The sequence below is a fragment of the Lepidochelys kempii genome, chromosome 1 (genome assembly GCF_965140285.1).
Source record: "Lepidochelys kempii isolate rLepKem1 chromosome 1, rLepKem1.hap1, whole genome shotgun sequence".
NCBI lineage: Eukaryota > Metazoa > Chordata > Testudines > Cheloniidae > Lepidochelys > Lepidochelys kempii.
In genome coordinates this window covers 61,406,167-61,419,203 of record NC_136380.1, presented here as the reverse complement: position 1 = coordinate 61,419,203, position 13,037 = coordinate 61,406,167, and the positions used below count along the sequence as shown (strand labels likewise).

The window sequence follows — 13,037 nt, the reverse complement described above, 5'->3', positions numbered from 1 at the left end:
GATGGGGCCTGAGGATGACCTGGAGGCCTATCTAGTGACCTTCGAGCGGGTTGCCTCAGTGGCTGGTTGGGCGCCTGACCAATGGGCGACACTCCTCGCCCCATATCTGACGGGGCTGGCCCAGAAGGCTTACCGTGGGCTTCCAGATGATGAGGCCTGCATTTATGCTCGAGTGAAAACAGCTATCTTGGATGCCTTCAACATTACCCTGGAAACTTTTTGGCGACCGTTTCGGGAAAAAGTCTACCCACCGGGCGCCAGACCCCAGGCCGTGGCCCAGGAACTGAAGGACGCAGGTACCCGATGGCTCCAGCCCGAGCGTCGAACCGCAGCTCAGGTGACTGAACAGGTCATCCTCAAACAGTTCGTGCACATCCTCCCACCCCAGGGGAGGGCTTGGGTGTTGCGGCACCAGCCACAAAGTCTGAGCATGGCCGTCGCGCTTATGGAGGACTTTCTTGAGGCAGAGGCCCCAATAGGACCGGCCGCCCACCCCCCAAACCCTGGACCCAATGCACAGAAACTTGAACGGAGGGGGCCCACCTCCCAAACCAATGCACCCCACCATACACGACGACAGGATGGCAGCAGGACCGAGTTTTCCCGACGCCCCGAGTCCACACCACTCTCCGGCCCTGGACGCTTAACCTGACCACCAGGACCCAGCCCACTCTGCGGTCCCACTGGTGCACCCATGCGGCCGGCGCGCCCAGAGGTAGGACCTTGTTTCTGATGTGGCGACTATGGTCATCTGCAACGGGGCTGTCCTGTAATGGACTGCAACTTTGGCCTGGTGTGCGCCGGGGAGTGACGGGCCCGTCTGCCCTCCATGGCCAAACTGACAGCTCCCATGGAAGTCGCCGGGGTCCCCGTGGTGGGTCTAGTTGATTCGGGCTGTGGGCAGACCCTTGTCCGCCAGGCGCTCTTCTCGGACACCAAGCGGACCATTGGGAAAGTATGGATTCAGTGCATCCACGGAGACGTAAAATTGTACCCCACGGTTCAGGTCCCCATCACAGTGCACGGAGCAACTCAGTTAATGAATGTGGCAGTGGCGTCATCCCTCGCCTATCCAGTGATCCTGGGCCGTGATTGGCCAGACTTCATCCTGGTGCTCCAATCCCTACCCACCAAAGAGGGGTTCAAGGGAGCCCCGCCTGAGAAGAAGACAGGACCTGACTTGAGCTCTGACCCTGGAGCTGACCCAGGTCCCACCCCCGGGCAGGATGGCCTGGAAATGGCTGGTCCCCCTCCTGACCTGGTGGACTTTAGCCGGGATCAAAGGGAGGACCCTATGCTCCGGTTCGCCTGTGAGCAGCTGGCCCGGGTGGATGGTGAGGTCGTGGAGGTACAGCGCACCACCCAATGGCCCAGGTTTGAACTCAACCACGAGCGGCTCTACCGCCTTGACCGAGACCCCCAGACCCAAGAGGTCCAGACCCAACTTGTGGTCTCCCACATTCATCATCGGGCTGTCCTGAAGCTTGCACATGACATCCCGGCTGCTGGCCATTTAGGGCAGGAAAAAACTGTGGCCAGGGTCCTGGCCAGGTTCTTCTGGCCCAGCGTCCACCATGAGGTGAAGGATTACTGTGCGTCGTGCCCGGACTGCCAACATGCAGCCCCGGCAGGGGTACGGAAGGCCCCCCTGGTCCCGTTACCAGTCGTAGGTGTACCATTTGAGCGGGTAGCAATGGACCTGGTCGGGCCTTTTCCAAAAAGTAAGGCGGGCCATCAATACATCCTCGTCCTGATGGACTATGCCACCTGCTTCCCCGAGGCCGTCCCCTTAAGAAGAATCACTCACCGCACTATCGCTGCGGAGCTCGTGAAGATCTTTGCAAGGGTGGGCCTCCCATGGGAGACACTCACTGATCAAGGGACCAACTTCACGTCTAAGCTGTTCCGTCAGGTATGTGCCCTATTGGGGATTAAGAAATTGCAGACCTCGGTCTACCACCCCCAGACTGACGGATTGGTCAAACGGTTTAACTGGACCCTGAAGGTAATGTTGCGGCGTTTCCCCACCCAGGACCTCCGCCAGTGGGACCAGCTGCTCCCTCCTTTACTACTGGCAATTTGAGAAGTCCCACAGGCATCCACAAAGTTCTCCCCATTCGAGCTCCTCTATGGGCGGTGACCCCACGGGGTGTTGGACCTCTTGAGGGAGACTTGGGAACACAACCCGTCCGCAACACAGGGTCTCTTGCAATACGTCTTACAACTGCAGGGGCGGCTGGCGCAGGCGGGTGAGCTCGCAAGGGAGAACTTAAACACAGCCCAAAGAGCCCAGGAGCAGCACTACAATCGGGGCGCCCAGGCTCGATCATTTGGGCCAGGGAACCGAGTACTCCTCCTGCTCCCCTCGGAGGAATCAAAGCTTTTTGCCCGCTGGCAGGGTCCGTATGAGGTCCTCCGCCGGGCCGGCCACCTACGAGATTTGGCAACCTGGTCGCCGTAAGGAAAAACAGATTTATCATGTAAACCTCTTAAAACCCTGGCAGGACCGGGAAGGGCTCCTAGTTGCCCCATATCCCCCCAAACCGGAACTGGGGCCCCAACCACCCGAGGAGTCGGATAATGGTGAGCCACAGCTAGCAGAGACACTCACAGTCAAGCAGCAAGAACAGGCACTCTGCTTAGTAAGGGCATTCCCCAAGACGTTCACCACGAAACCCGGGCGGACTTACGCTCACCTACCACGTGATCCAGATGGAACCCGGGGTGGTGGTCCGAGAGACAACCCGGCCATTGCCTAGGCGAATGCGGGAGGCCGTAGAGGAGGAAGTCCAGGCGATGTTGGATCTGGGTTTTATTGAGTGCTCCCAGAGCGAGTGGGGGAGCCCCGTCGTCCTCGTACCAAAGCCAGATGGGAGCCAGCGGTTTTGCATTGACTTCCGGAGGGTAAACGCCATCTCAAAATTTGATGCCTATCCGATGCCCCGCATCGATGAGCTCCTCGACCAGCTCAGGGAGGCCTGTTATATCACCACTTTAGATCTCACCAAAGGGTACTGGCAGATCCCCTTGGATCCTAGGTCCAAGGAGAAGACCGCGTTTGCCACCCCTTCAGGTTATGCCATTTCACCCGGATGCCTTTCGGCCTACATGGGGCCCCAGCAACCTTCCAGCGTTTGATGGACCGGGTATTGCAACCACACATGAAGTACGCTGCGGCCTACCTGGACGATGTGGTCATCTATGGCAATAACTGGGAGGAACATCTTAACCAAGTAGCGGCAGTCCTCCGGGACCTCCGCGCAGCTGGGCTTACGGCCAATCCAAAAGAATGCCGAATCGGGCGGGAGGAAACCACTTACCTGGGGTACACCTTGGGCTGGGGATAGGTCCTCCCCCTCATTGAGAAAGTCCAAGCACTCCAGGAATGTCCGGTGCCGACCACGAAGAGGCAAGTGCGTCAATTCTTGGGCTTAGCTGGTTATTACCGGCGGTTTGTACCCCACTTCGCAAGCATTACGGCCCCACTAATGGAGCTCTTGACCAAGGACAGTCCCCGCCGGGTACTTTGGTCCAATGAGTGCGAGACGGCCTTTCGAACTATCAAAGAACGGCTGTGTAGCGATCCAATACTCTTCAGCCCTGACTTTCATCGTGACTTTATTGTTCAGACTGATGCCTCAGGCGTAGGGCTTGGGGCGGTCCTCTCGCAGGAGGTGGATGGGGAGGAACACCCGATTGTTTACCTAAGTCGGAAGCTGTTCCCCAGAGAACGGAACTACTCCGTCATGGAGAAAGAGGCCCTAGCAGTTAAGTGGGCAGTCGATGCTCTCTGCTACTACATCCTCGGGACCCCCTTTATACTGGTTACGGACCATGCACCCCTGAAGTGGCTTAATAAGATGAAGGATAATAATGCCAGGCTGATGCGGTGGTATCTCGCTCTGCAGCCCTATGCCTTCACGATTCACCATCGGGCGGGACGAGACAACGCCAATGCGGATTTCCTATCCCGCCTCAGAAAGGTGAGGATACCAGCTCCGAAGATCGGGAGCTGGATTTGAGGGGTGGGATATGTAGGGAGCCAGGGTGGCTCCCCTCCAAACCAGAGGGTAAAGAGCCACCGTCTCAGCCTGAGTGGGCAGGGCCAGACCAAGCTTACGCCAATCCCCGGAAGGGGAGGGGTGGGACAGGAAGTACAAAGGGCGGGGCCCTTTGCCCAGTGAGGCGAGCACCAGGGAGGGAGACAGACACAGGCTGCTCCCTCGCGATCCTGCTGCTGACCCAGGGGAGGCCCTGGGCAAGGAGGAACCTGACGGGGAGGAAGGCCTGTGGCGACCAGGACTGCCAGCCGCTGAGTACTCGGAGGACCTGGAGGGGCCTGGCTGTAGCCCGGACCAGCATGAGTCCGACCCAGAGGGGGAGCTGGAGCTGGAGGTGCCAGAAGCGGAATACCCGGACGAGCTGGAGGGACCGGAGAGACCTGCTTGAGAGAACGGGTAGGAAGTAGCCCAGGGGCAGAACTGCACCGTGGGATGGGTGTGTTTGGTCAGCGGGCGCGGATGGCCCCGCTGACCCAGCGGAAGGACCTTCGCCTCCCACCACTGACTGGACCCTGGGCTGGAACGCAGTGGAGTTGGGTGGGCCTGAGTTCCCCTAACGCGGCCAGCCTGCCTGAGGGGCGCGCCGCAGACTCCGGCCGGGACACCTTCCCCGCTAATTCCCCAGCGCCTGAAAGGTGTAACTAAAGCCTGCCAGTGGGACCATAGCTCTCCATCGCCCCCTAGGGGCTCGGAGGACCGACTGAAACGTGTCACAGGTGGGAAGGAGCGAAAAGCACCATCAGGAGCCTTTATTAAAGTGGGGGCATCGGCAGGGAGGGGATGAAACAGAAACTCCCACATAGGAGAGGTCCAGAGGTTAGGGATGCCTCCCCCTCCAGTGATGCCTGATATGGGGCAGGACGCAAAAGGTGCTAGCATTCTGAAAACCTGTTTGGATAAGCACTGCAACATTCCGTTTCATCATGTATCAAAGCCTTTTAGTCATGGAATTTTCCAAGAATACTCATAATATGTATTTCCACTACTTCTGCGTTTCAACTGTGCCAGAAATTTCATTCCAAAATCTTGGTAGCATCTACAGACACCAACAGAATTCAGGACCCATGTTCCCAGGCACCGATGAAGTCACAGTGACAGTCCTTGCCCTCAGGCGTTAACAGTGTAAATAGACAATATGTAAAAAGGGTGGGAGAAAGGAAGCATTTTAGGAGGAATTTCTGTACCTCAATTTCTTGTGTATAAAATCAGGATAACACTTCCCTACCTCACAGTAGTCTTACGAAAGGTAAATTAGTGTGAGCAAAGTGCTTTGAGCTCTGGATGCCATTTAAGGATATTGCATTATGAAATTATACATACCTTTGACTCTCACTGCATTATTCTAGTAACAAAGAGGAGAACTTGGTGATTGATTTTCGTACATCAGATTGAATGAGTGAATTCTCTTTCTTTCCTAGTTAGTGTGTTACAGTCGATTCAAAAGCATTTCCCTCTTTGTATTCTTTGCTACAAGTATGAAGCTTATTGTTCTATTTATCACCACTGAACTGCATTTGGCTGAGCTATTTACAGAGCTGAAAAAGATGAATCTAAGTGGTGAACTCAAACTGGGTCAAACAAATGTCTCTTTGGCCTCGTGGCTTAGCTTGTGTTAATGGTCTTGGCCTTTAAGTTAGTTTAACGCAGCCAGACTGAAAAACTACAGTCTCCCATAAATACTTGCAATAAAAAGCGCTCACTGTTTGTGTTAGAGGGACATGGGTGGGTAGCAACTCTCTACATTTACACTTTCCTAGACAACCTGCTTTTGTTTTTCTCCATTTATCTTTAATGTTTCAGCTAGCCACATCAGAGCAGTGAGGAAGAGATAACAAGGAGTCCTTGTGGCACCTTAGAGACTAACAAATTTATTTGGGCATAAGCTTTCATGGGCTAAAACCCACTTCCTCAGATGCATGGAGTGAAAAATACAGTAAGCAGAATATATATTCTAGCACATGAAGAGATGTTAGTCAACTATGGAATTTCTTGGAGGGGTATATAAGGTAGGTTATTATAATTGCAAAGAACACACAAGTGACAAGAGGTGTTAATATGGAAGTGACTTCTTTACTGCCTGCATTAAGCTTCTGAGCCTGTCCAGTGCAAAACTAGAAGTTTCCAGAAGCCTGAGCAGACTCAAGTTTGATGGGAAAGAGTGAGAAACTCACAACTGTGTGGATATACCTCTTGGCCTAACTGCGGAGTCTTTGCTAAACATTTCAGGGCATATCTACATCAGTTTTAAAGCACCACTGTACATTGTAGGCCCCCTTCTACTGGATTTTGTCTGTTTTTCTTTATGGTCAAAATGACAAGGTTGCCAAAAAATTAGACCAACCAAGTACCATATACCCAGCTTGACAGCATCTCTAAGGGTATGGCTACAAAATCAGGTCTGTGGGACCTACACTTGTGGACTCTGTTTCTGAGCCCCTGCTTCAGTGTACATACTACATTGTAAACCTGGACCTGGGTCTCACAGCTGTGCTAATACATTCATATTGGACGATGCAGACCTTCTGACTCGGAACTGTGGCTTGAGTGCCATCCACACTGGAAAGTGATGGAGTTTGGACCAGAGTTTCAGTGGGACTCGAGCTTTGACTTGGGTTCTGACTGCTTGCTGACCCGAGTCACAAAGGTGTATGTATATGGTAGTAGGGGTTGAGCTCCAACATGACTCTCAACCCAGATTGACAATGCAGTACAGATGTACCCTAGGTCTGTACTCAGTTTGCACAAATGAAGAGACTGAAGCAACCCCGCTGTTTGTGGAGCTCTGGCCCAGAGACTACAGAACCAAGGTTGCTCATGTCAAGATGGAGCATAGAATGCTAAGCCCTGTAGTATGCAGAGTTCTCTATGACTCAAAAGCTTGTCTCTCTCACCAAGAGAAGTTGGTCCAATAAAAGATATTACCTCACCCACCTTGTCTGCTACATCCTTGCAGTGAGATGACTCTCCCTGTTAATAATTAAGGCAGCAATAGGCCACATTGCCAAAGTAGAGTCATGCAATCTCTACAAACAGTGAAGATGCACACTGAAGTAGTACAAAAGCCCACACCACTGATGGCTGACCGTTTCAAATAAAAAGTAGACCCAGCGGGTCGGGGGAGGAGTGAGTCATTTAAACAGCATGCATCCGATGAAGTGAGCTGTAGCTCACAAAAGCTTATGCTCAAATAAATTGGTTAGTCTCTAAGGTGCCACAAGTACTCCTTTTCTTTTTTCATTTAAACAGATGACACACTAGCTTAAGACTCTAGTTTTTAACACAGAAAGCAACTGCTACTTAGGATTTCCTTTTTAAAACTAATGCTTAAGTATATTTCCTTACTGAAGTCCCAACTGAATATACTAATCCCGTGTTGGGAACAGTCTGTAGTTCATCTATATGCTAATTTTGAAAAAGACAATGATTCAAATGTTTAAAATAGAATGAGAGAGACAACTTTATATTACCAATTTTCTAATGATGTGTCACATTGCATCAGGCTTTATTAAAAGGTTTACATTTTGGGTTTCCCTGTGGGGTTTTACACATCAGAATTGCAATGATCTTTGTGTACAGCCAAATTTTAATTGCCCTTCTAAGTCACAGCCACCATCCAACTTACTGACAGAGACTGGATTTGACTTCCTTCAAAGGCTATTAGCATGGCCTTAATTCCTCAGAAAGGGGTTCCATTTATTGAAGCGCCTACATGATCTTCACTTGAAGGCCTTGCAAACAAACGCCCCCAAGAGATCAGGAAGTAGTAGTATCTGCATGGTGAACCCAGGTACAAAGATTAAATAACTTGCCCATAGTCAAATAGGAAACCTGTAGCAAAGTCAGGATTTGAACCCAGATCTTCTAAATCCCAGTCTAGTGCCTTAAGCACAAGACCATTCTTTCTCAATTGCAACAAGGGAAACCCACAATTGAAAGTGTATATTTAGCCTATCAGTCCAGAGTCAAACAATGCAACCCAAGGCTTTTACCTGGCAAGGCTGAGAATTAACACTAGGCTATGGGCTCAGCATTACTCCTAGGGGAATTCTGCACCACTGCGTGTGTGCATAATTAATGAGCTGTGCATATTTTTAATTTTTTGCACAGAAAAAAGCTTCTGCTGAAAAGTTGCTGCAGTTCTGCTTTTTGCCCACCAGAGGGCGCTGTGGTGATAGAGAAGAAAAAGAGCCTGCCTTCTTCACAGCACCTGTCAGGCCAGGTCAGGACACAGGGGATATGGGGAAACAGAAAGCGTGGGGTGTTGTCAGACAGGGGCTCATAAGGGCTAATAGGGGAGAACAGACTGGGGTGGGGGCTGAATGGGAGTGGAGGCACAGGGCTACAGGGGGAGGGAGGTGCAGGGCCACATAGTGATGGAGGAGTGGGTGCAGATGGTGGCTGGGTGGGGGCACAGACACATGGGGACAGGAGGAGTGGTCCAGGGCCACATGTGGATGGGAGGAGTGGGTGTCTGAGTGGGGGTGGAGAGGCTAGGGGTTAGCTAGGGTCTGCCTGGGGAAAGCTCCCTAACAGTCCCTCCCCACCCCCTCCTTGCCCCCCAAAAAACATGTGCCATACTTTTCCCACCCGTACCCAACAACCCTCCAAGTTCACGCTAAGGCTCCTTCCCAGCAATTACTTCCCTCTCCCTCAGCTCCTCCATTACCCCTGACTTCCCGCAGCCTTTGCACTGCTTCTGAGGGATGCAGGAAATATGGTTTTATATTGTAGCTTAAATGAATTATTACTCAGAGTTCTCTATTAAGATGCCTAGTAAGGAATCTATTTGTCAAAAAACATTTTCTGAATCTTTTTTGTTGTTTCTATCGTTACCGACATACTTGCTGACAGGTATTTTGAAATAAATGACCAAAAATAATTGAAACTGGTGTGATTATATTGTGTGAGTCTGACAAATAAAATATGCAGCATTTTGCAGAAATTGAAAATAGTGTGCGCAGAATTTTTAATTTTTTGTTGCCGATTTTTAAATTTTTTGTGTGGAATTTCCCCAGGAGTAAGGCATGCAAGTGGCATAGTATAGCTCTTGTACATAAATGATCAGAGATTAATATTCTCTCTAACTTCAGAGAAGCAGCCCAGCGACTGCATGAGGGGAAATCACACATCCTCCCACAAAGGAAAGAAACCTTTTCAATCTGAATAGCACATTTAAGAATCTGTTAAATATGGGCCAATTAGTCACTGGTGTAACTATTAGAAGCAATGGAACTACCCCAGGGATGAATTTGGCCCACCACCTTTGCCTCAATCTCGCATTATAACTAGAAATTTAAAATAAAGCCCCTTGCCCTTAAAGCTGATAGAGGTGCTTAGCCTGCTCCCGTCTTCCATACACCAAATCACACCATAATGAAATGCCAAGTTTCTACTTTAATTGGTCCCATAAATATCAGGTACTTACACCTTTATGGCACCATTATATTTATTCAATTCTATGCAAAAAACAAAGATTTTTTTTTAAACTGGGTTTATACTTTCTTCTTCTTCAAAAAGCCTGAAATGTTGCTGCTCCATCCCCATCCCCTCTAAGTTAAGGTATTTTTTTACTTTAGAAAGAAACAGAAGTGTCAATTCTGGTCTTCCATGACTTTGCTAGCCAATGCCAAGGCTGTCTCAGGCATGGATTAGGAGATCTCACACCTTAACTAAATGGGTAAACAGTACTACAAAAATCTTACAGACATGGCGTCTCCCAGAAATGTGAATTAGCAACTGAAGTTAAATAGGTGCCAGCAAAAACAAGGGGTGAAAAAAAGGATTTTTTTTTTAAACCCTAAGATTTACTCTGCCTTCACAATATAAGGCAGGCAAATTTCAGGAGCTGTTTTGAGTAGATCTAGAGAGAAAATAACTACCTAGTGTTTAAAATAAAGAAAAGAAAAATTAAAATGTAGAATTAACTGGCCTTAACTGAAAAGCGAGGCATGCAGTTTGAGAGACCAAAAAGGCTCCTAAATGTGGTCCTAGCACATGTCATATTTGGAACTCAACATTAGGAAATAACCTTAACTACAGAATTGCCTTGGACAATGTACTGGCATCCTCCCTTTCACAACCTAAACATTCCCCATTTCATTTGGTCTTTTGACCACTCATGCTACCAGATCAGAGTTCATTCTGTAAGTCTTTTTAATGGGAGAGCTCATTATTTCCCCACATAAAGTTGGTGTAGGAAACAGAGTTAAAAATATACCTAATGCATGCATACAGCAAAGGGTTGTCCTCCAGTCACAATAAGTAGATTAGTACAGACAAGTAAATGCTGACATTGCTAGTTAAATACATTATGATCCTGTTCAAAACCAGGATCTTAATTTTCCTAATTCAGATAGACCAGTGGGGCACGCTTGAAAGAGGTTTCAAGAGCCTGATACATGCAAAGTGCATATTCTTTTACGAGTACAGAAAGATAAGTCCCATTATCAATGTAGAGAGAGCTATTTCTGTGAGTTCTTTTTATGACACAAGTAATATTCCCACTACCTGAGAGGAAACCCTACCTCCCCCCACTCCCTCCCACACACATCCCCCTTTTAACCTAAACTTTAGTCATAAGGAGCACATGCAACTGCAAACTAGGTTTGCATGCATAGTAACAACTATGCCACAAGGGGCCCGTTAAATTCAGAACTGACAGTTTGCCTGTGTAAATACTCAACTTGCATACAGAATCACAATTGTGCACATACCAAATAACTATATATGCATTTTCAAAGAGAGTCAGACACTTAATCTTATGGAGTGGGAGCACAGTTCCAAGAGACACTATGGCTAATGGGGCTAATTGTTAGTTGCTCATTCGACTTGTTTTATTTTTTTTTCTTTCCTGTGATCTTACATTGCTTTTCTTTTGAGTCTTTGGTCTCCCTTGTCAGTGAGGAGCCCTAAGTTTAGACCCTTACAAATTAATCAGTCTCAACAGGAACAGTTTTTCCTGATGAAATCTATAGTGTAAAACTTTTTTTTTTAAAAAAAACCCCTAGTACTGTGCTTTGGAACATCTTAGATCTTTCAGCGTGTCACATTCTCCTGGATGTTAGTTTTGTTTTACTGTGCTGGTATGTGTTTTAAATGACAGGAACCTATACAGACAGACCTGGTAAAAGTTTATATAGCATGTACAATAGAGAAGAGATGGAAAAATTGTATTCTGCCAAGAACCACCACATCTTATCAGTTACAGACAGGAGGCTCTGCCTGAAGAATCTATTTAGGAACAGTCACAGGAACAGCAGATGGGAAGGGACAAATCACCCAAGCAAAGAAAGCAGGGAAGTGAGGGGAATATTTACAAGTTATTAAATGTTTCTAGATTATATCAATACAGGAATATTGAAGACTGATACCACTCTGCTTCACTAGCCCCAGTGCCCTTCCAAGGAAAAATGCTGAATACCTAAGTACTTTTCATCCATCTCTCTCAAAATTACAAGGGTAGTTAAGCATTCCTCTTGGTTTACACAGATAGGGAAACTGCGGCAGCAAGGTTAAATCAATAGCCCAAGGTGATACAAAGTCAAAGAGCTGGTAATGAACCTGGCTCTTTGACTCAGAGTTTGGATCCCACTGCCTTCTCTTTCAAACACATGTAGATATGGAATTTTAAACATTTAGCTTCTTTCTATAATCTTTTCTTTAGTGTTCTCCTCTCTTCGGCTCTCCAAGATCAGCTTCCGCACCTGGCCTCAGCTTTGCTTGGGTACTGATGAAGTCCTAGGACATTCTCCATCCTTCCCTCATGCCATTTAAAATGTTCCAAGAGGAACTGGAACTTGCAGAGAACTACAAAACATTCTTCTACCTTAACCAATAGCCATCTTTAAAAATAAATGGTAGACATATTTCAGCCGATGGTAGCCAATGTAGCCCGCTTAGATATTGGTATTAGTTTTGTGTGTGTAAAACCCAATGAAGGCTGGACTTCTACATGTGTAACAGGATGAATCACCAACATATTCTACACTAGTTCTAAAAAAATATTAGTGAGGTTACAAGACCTGCATTTTTGTCCATAAAAGACTTTATAACTGTAAGTTCAATGGACTGCTTGTGGATAATGGGGTTTAAATGATGAACAGAGGTGAGCATTGCTGTGGATAGGCAACGTGGGGGTGATGAGAAGGTCTTGATATATATCTTTCTAGGTAGGGTCAGCAGATCCCTGTTTTTAGCTCCAATTCTCTGAATTGTGTCATAGTATTCTGGTTTGTGAGGGGGTCTCCATGGGCCACGCCAGGCCACCCTCATTGGCCAAGTGCGGGTTTAGTACACCCCGTCATTCAGTTCTCAGGATTCCTTGCTAATTCAGGAAGTTGCAGCCAGGTGGGCTCCGGTTCCCGGGAAGGGCCGCGTAAACAAACAGTCTATGGTCCCTGAGCTTCCAGGGCTGGGACCAAGAGCAAACAGCAGTCATGCCTACTGGCCTGCGGTAGGGGAATCCAGCCCCTCCAGCTCCACCAGGTTCCAACCCAGGGTCCTAGGAAGCCGGGGACTTCCTCACTAAGGGTTTAGGCATCAGCTTCTACTACCTCCCCTGGTTCACTTCCTACCACAAATGGCATCCCAGGCATCTCCTCAGCTGGTGGTGGCCTGGCGTCCCCGTCAGTTTCTGCCATCGGCGAGTCATCTGCACTGTAGTCTGGGTTCACAGGCTCTGCTGCTTGGAGCATCCTCAACATCTCTGGAGGAGTCTACAGTACACATCCTTCCTCCTCCGCAGCCAGCCCTAACTGAGCTGGGCTGCCTCTTTTTATTTTGTTCTTCCACCTGGAGCACGTGCAGCAGGGGAAAGCGGGCACGGCCCCCTGGGCTAGGGTGACCAGACAGCAAGTGTGAAAAATTGGGATGGGGGTGGGGGGTAATTGGAGCCTATATAAGAAAAAGACCCAAAAATCGGGACTATCACTATAAAATCGGGACATTTAGTCACCCTATCCTGGGCCCACGATTGGT

At 48.6% G+C, this 13,037-nt stretch overlaps 1 protein-coding gene across 1 annotated transcript in view; it reads right to left on the bottom strand.

Annotated features, from left to right (window-relative positions):
• LOC144930624 (uncharacterized) overlaps window positions 1–13,037 on the bottom strand; it is a 459,911-nt gene that overhangs the window by 151,349 nt on the left and 295,525 nt on the right. The gene's annotated exons all lie outside the window — the stretch shown is intronic.